A 6,876-nucleotide genomic window follows, 5' to 3' on the forward strand; every position below is an offset into this window, starting at 1 on the left:
AGGTAAACAATAGGGTTTCTCCTTGGCACATGTAGTGATGTGGTGAGTTTCAACATTTGAGTATGTATGGCGTGGGGTGTCCTATAAACGAATAGCAATCAAGTTGAGCGCCAAGAATAAATAAGAACTTATGTTATGATTTTTATTTCGATTACATTAGTGGGACTTACAACTTTATTTTATTTTCGAATATTGCATAAAGCCACTGAACTTTTCAAACTATTGGGGCCAAATTGCATGTTTTATCAAGACCCCACTGAGCTTTTCCTAAAAATGGTCGCGGCTTGGTTGAGCAAGCCACGACTCAGCAAAGTCAACCAAGCCGTGACTCAGCAAAGTCAGAGGCTGCCTAATTTGCTAAGAGTGTAAGGGTAGCGGCTTGGTGAATAAGGTCGGGAAACTAGAGGAAACAAGACAATTCCAGTAGGCCTTAGAAGACGCGGGCCGTGACCTGGATGAAGAGGGTCGTAGCGCCTGAATGCCCTGAAGAAGGCTGAAACGCCTTAGAAAAGAGACGGGTCGCGACCTAAGAAAGGCCAAGTTGCGGCCTACCTTGCCAACAAAGAGGAATTCGTTTTTTTATATATATATTCGATTCTTTTGTTGATCAGGCGACACCCGGATTTGAACTGGGGAAAAAGGATTTGCAGTCCCCCGCCTTACCACTCGGCCATGCCGCCAAAATGATACAAAATAGATGACAAATTTTTTTTTTTTTTTTGTACTTGTATTTTGAATCTCGTTTTCTTTAATCCCTTTCCTAAAAGAAATCCTTCCTTTTTTGTTTGGATTGGATCAACCCCTTCGACTGATTGTATAGTATCTTAAAATATCGAATACCTAAAAACTTTCTTTACAGTTTATATTGAAAAATCACATCTGGGTTTTCGGTCATAAAAGCAAAAATTCAGGACAAATTTGAACCGTTAACTATTAACTATTGATTGTGAATTCATGAACGATTCTTGAATTTGAATCTAAAATTGTGTTTCCCTAATGGTAATGGTATAAGAAAATTCAAATGGATACATAACTAATTTTTTTCTGTCAATAAAAAAATATTTCAAGTTCAGACTTTAGGTTTTAAGGAAATTAGGTTAGATTTTTTTATTACGAATTTGAGAGCAATTTTGATTCTAAGACATTATTTTTCTGCAATTTCATATTTTGATTTCTTCCTCAAGATTTTAGATTTTATGAGTATGAATAATTATTCTTTTATTTTTAGTCATGTCTGGTATGAACTAATTCCTCTATCTAGGGGTTAATGTAGTCGCTTGAATTTCGATTTAATTTTATTATGATGTTCTATTGATATTTCTTCTTTATTCCAATCTATATGATGTTTGCCTAATGCTAGTAAATACTTGATCATTATTTGCTTGATTTATGATGTTTGCCTAATGCTAGTAAATACTTGATCATTATTTGCTTGATTTATGATTTTGATTCAAAACTCGAAAGATGCGAATGGAACATGCTATCACTATATAGACATAGGTTAGATATTGAACGAGAGCACCTATATGACTTGTGTAGCAATTAGGTTACCATTCTTAATGCCTGCTATGTGTTTAAGTTTATCACAGAGATGTAGAAAACTTGCATAGGTTGAAATCTTATATCTTGAAAAAGAATAGGAATCAATTTTTGTTAACCTGATATTAGAATAGGAAGAAGAGATTTAGAACTGATTAGTAAAATTAATAGAATGAAAAGTTGATAAAATTAATTCCCTAGTCTTTTTGTTATTGATTTTATCTATTGATTTACTGTTCTATTTACATTTATTTAAATTGTGTTCGTAGTTTATAATTATTCATTTCAATTTTAATCACCTAATAGAAAGGGGAAAGTGATTATTTGTAATAGGTTATTAGTCTCCGTGGGACGATATCCATTCTTACGAAATTTATTACTTGATACGACCACATACATTTGCGTGCATATTTTATCGATTAGCGTGCCAAGAAGCAATACATGCCATACCAAAAGTGAGCGTCAGGATGAGGGCAATGGCTAGCACCCCTGACTACTTCCACATCTCGGAAAACATCTTCAGTTACGATTCAGAGGACGAGTCCACAGTCAAGGGCTAGAGTGTCTCAGATTTCCATCAATAAATCTTATTTAAATAAAATGGGACTTCCTTAAAGATCCTTAAAAGCCTATGGATTCTTTTTATGGTTTTATTTAGAAACTTTGTTGGATGTTTGATTCATGGGGTACTTTTTAGAAAACTTTGGATATTATAGTTTTATATTTCTCTCTCTTGCAAATTCTAAATACTGTGTGGATGTGAAATGTATGACTACTTTCATGGTTAGCTTTTAAGTAACCAAAACACGATGCAAATTATCTCCTCATATGATTTTCTTTTGGTGACTTGGAACTTCATAATGTCGTCAAGAGGAAGAGGAACAAGAGGTGGAAGGGGAAGAGGTCAAGGAAGAAGAGCCTATGCAAACCTGAATGCTACAGAAATCCTTAACCTGAGAATGCCACTTGCCCAACCAGTGGCCCTAGCTGCACCAGTTGTGGATTTGGCTGCAGAAATAGCAAGAATTAGGGAACAGTTAAGGTAGAGGGACGAGGAGTTAGCCCAAGCTAGACAAGTACCCCACGCGCCCCAAGTACCATTGGCAAAGGCTAAGCCTCTAGTACCACCATCTGTACCATTGCCAATGGATTACAGTTTTGAGCTAGTCTATGAACACTTTAGGAAGCAAGCCCCGCCTATTTTTTAAGGGAAAGCCATCCCTATGGTGACAAAAGATTGCTTGAATTAAGTAGAAGCTATCTTTGACCACATGGAGCTGAAAGACCATCAAAGTGTTTCGTGTGCAGCTCACCTATGCAAGATGGATGTAAGGATATGGTGGGACGTGGTGAAGCAGACTTGTGACCTGAACATTATGATCTGAGCAGATTTTTTTTATCAAGAATTTAGCAAAAAGTATTGCAGTGCAGCTGTACTGGTAACCAAGATGGATGAGTTCATGACTTTGGTTCAAGGAAACCTTTATGTTACCAATTACGCTTAGATGTTTCATAGGTTGGCTAGGTTTGCACCTGAAATAGTACCAATCGAGGCCATGCGAGTCCAATGGTTTATGAGAAGACTTAAGCCTATGATTTCTAGAGATGTCAAGATGACCAGTGCTAAGGTGGTTAATTACGCTGAGGTTTTGGATAAGGCACTTGAAACAGAGTACTTGGAGGACCGCACTTGGAAGGACAGTGTTGTAAGAAGGGAGGCCAACAGAAACAAGGGTTTCCATGAGGGCAACAAGAGGAAGGCCCATGAAGGACAAAGTAGTGGCAATGACAAGAGGCCTAGACCCCCAGCCATGAATGGAAAAAACCATAACAACCACAACAACCATAATAGTCACAGCAGTGATCGTAACCGTGGAACCCACCAAGACAACAAACTTGAGTGCCCTAGCTGCCCTAAATGCTTGTGTCAACATTTGGGGGAATGTCAAGCAGGCCCCAACAAGTGTTACAAGCGCGGCCAGACAGGCCAGCTATGGAAAGATTACCCACAGTAGAAAGCAAGAGCAGGGCAAGGCAGCAATAACAATCTAGTGCCAGCAAGAGTCTTTTCTCTCACCCAAAAGGAAGCAGCCAACAGTGACACCATGGTCACATGTCAGCTCCCTAATTCTGGTATGATATGTAGAGTCCTCATTGATTCTAGAGTGACTCAGTCTTATGTTGCTATGAATGTAATTGATAAACTGAGATTTCATTGTAAACTATTTGAGCGTAGTTTTAGTACCATGTTACCATCAAGAGACATTATGTCATCAACTAGGTGGTTACAATCAGCTTCCATAGTAGTTGAGGGCATAGAGTTCCTAGCAAACCTCATAAAGTTAGACATACTAGATTATGATGCTATACTTGGCATGGATTGGTTAGCCAAATATGGAGCAATGATAGAATGTAGGCGAAAGACGGTAGAGTTCAGACTAGAGGAAGGAGAACTCTATTATTTTAATGGATAAGTGACGAGATTTTGTACACCCATTATATTGGCATTGGAAGCTCGGAACATGATGCAGCATGGGTGTTCAACATATTTGGAAAATTATGTAGATAAATATAAGGAGACAGAGTTAAAACAAGAAAATGTCCATATTGTTTGTGAGTTTCCAGAAGTGTTTCCCGAGGACTTACCAGGTTTACCCCAGACAGAGAAATCAAATTCATGGTCGAACTTGCACCAGAAACAACACCAATATCCAAAGCGCCCTACCAAATGGCACCTATAGAGTTGAAGGAACTCAAGACCCAACTACAGGAATTGTTGGACAAGGGGTTCATACGACCTAGTCATTCACCATGAGGGGCATCAGTTTTGTTTGTGAAAAAGAAGGATGGAACTATGAGAATGTGCATCGATTACTGAGAACTCAATAAGGTCACAATTAAGAACAAATATCCTTTGCCCAGGACAGATGACTTCTTTGATCAACTACAAGGGGCACCAGTGTTCTCAAAGATTGATCTACGATCCAGGTACCATTAGCTGAAAGTGAACCTAAAATAGCTTTAAGAACTCGCTACGAACATTATGAGTTCCTAGTGATGTCTTTTGGACTCACTAATTCCCTAGCGGCATTCATGGACATGATGAACAGAGTGTTTGAGGAATACTTGGATAAATATTTAGTGGTGTTATAGACAACATCCTTATCTACTCTAAGACTAAGGAGGAGCATGAGGAACACGTGAGGTCGATGCTCAATAGACTACGAGAGCACCAACTTTATGCTAAGTTCTCTAAGTGTGAATTTTGGTTGGAACAAGTGACTTTCCTAGGGCATATAGTGTCCAAGAATGAAATAACAGTGGATCCAGCAAAGATTAAGGCCATTAGAGACTAGCCCTAACCCAAGAATGCCTCAGAGATTCGAAGCTTCTTAGGGTTAGCGGGTTATTACCAGAAGTTTGTCAAGGGTTTTTCTAAGATTGCCACACCCTTGACCAACTTAACCCACAAACACCAAAATTTCACATGGACTGAGAAGTGTGAAGAATTCTTTCAGACTATGAAGGATAAGTTGATCTCTGCACCTATCCTTTGTGTTCCCACAGAGAGCGAGAAGTTCGTGGTGTATTGTGATGCATCTAAGAACGATTTAGGTTCTGTGTTGATGCAAAATGGGAAGGCAGTAGCCTATGCCTCAAGGCAGCTTAAGGACTATGAACAGAGATATCCCACCCATGACCTTGAGTTAGCAGCAGTGGTCTTCGCACTGAAAATATGGAGACATCACCTTTATGGGGATAAGTGTGAAATTTACACCAATGAAAAAAGTCTAAAGTACTTCTTCACTCAGAAAGAGTTGAACATGCGACAGTGGAGATGATTAGAGATTCTATACGACCTAGGCCAGGGCAACGTTGTGGTTGATGCATTGAGTAGGCGAGGACATGTAAGTGTCTTAACTCTGAGCACAATAGAGACACTTATGCAGAAAGAGGTTATTAATATCGTTATTGAGTTAGTAACATGAGGCCAAGAAAACCTCACTCTACAGTCCTCCCTATTGGAACAAATTAGAGTAGTGTAGAAGGTATATGAAGCCTTAATGAAGCAAGAGGCTTTGGTACAGGAAAGTGGTGGTGATGACTTCACTATGTACAACGGTGGATTGTTGTGATATAAGGGTAGGATTTGTGTGCCTAACAATGATTTGAATAAGGAGGGTATTATGAAGGAGGTGCATACAACACCTTATTCCTTATATTCAGGGTCGAAAAATATGTACCAAGACCTTAAAGCATTATATTGGTGGCTTAGAATGAAGAAAGATGTTGTTAAGTTTGTTTCCATGTGTTTGACATGTTAGCAAGTCAAAGCAGAACACCAAAGGCCAGCAAGGCTACTTCAGCCTCTACATGTTCCAGAATGGAAATGGGAAGACATAGTGATGGATTTTGTGGTAAGGTTACCCAGGACCACAAAACAACATGATTCTGCTTGGGTAATAGTGGACAGGCTCACTAAGTCTGCCCATTTTCTACTAGTTAAGACCACCTACTCAGCGAATCAGTATGAAGAGTAGTATGTTAGAGAGATAGTGAGACTTCATGGGGTTCCAAAGTCGATTATTTCTGACCAAGGTTCGGTGTTCACATCGAACTTTTGGAAAGGATTGTAGAAAGCTATGGGTACAAGGTTGAAGTTCAGTACCGCTTTTCTCCCCTAGACCGATGGTCAGTCTGAGAGGACTATTCAGATTCTAGAAGATATGTTGAGATGTTGTGCATTGGACTTTTCAAAGTCATGGGGTCGATATCTACCCCTGATGGAGTTCTTCTATAACAATAGCTATCAGTCCACTATTGGGATGGCTCCCTATAAGATGTTTTATGGGCACAAATGTAGATCTCCCATGCACTGGGATGAGGTTGGGGAGAAGCAGATTTTTAGGCCCTGAGGCAGTTAAGGAAGTGAGCGAGGTGATTCGGAAGATTCGTCAAAGGATACTTACCGCTCAAAGTAGGAAAAAGAGCTACGCCGACCTTAAGAGAAGGGACATCGAGTTTTAAGTTGGGGAGTTTGGCTTCTTGAGAGTCTTGCCAATGAACGGTGGCATGCGTTTTGGGAGGAAAAATAAATTGAGCCCGATATTTATAGGTCCTTTTGAGATTCTGGACAGAGTTTGGAAAGTTGCGTATCGTTTAACACTACCCCCAGCACTAGTCGAAACCCATAACATCTTTCATGTCTCGGTGTTGAGTAAGTACGTGTCAAAACCCTCTCATGTTCTGAGTTATGAGCTATTACAGCAGAAGCAGGACCTGAATTATGATGAGCAGCCAGAGCGTATCATCGAAAATAGTATCAAGGAACTGAGA

The 6,876-nt window shown here is 39.5% G+C and overlaps 1 non-coding gene across 1 annotated transcript; it reads right to left on the minus strand.

The window, feature by feature from the left end:
- Positions 1-609: 609 nt before the first annotated feature.
- TRNAC-GCA (transfer RNA cysteine (anticodon GCA)) lies at positions 610-680 on the minus strand. Its single transcript has one exon. It is a non-coding gene; the product is annotated as a tRNA-Cys (tRNA).
- Positions 681-6,876: the final 6,196 nt, after the last annotated feature.

Source organism: Humulus lupulus, chromosome 1 (assembly GCF_963169125.1).
Source record: "Humulus lupulus chromosome 1, drHumLupu1.1, whole genome shotgun sequence".
Lineage (NCBI taxonomy): Eukaryota > Viridiplantae > Streptophyta > Magnoliopsida > Rosales > Cannabaceae > Humulus > Humulus lupulus.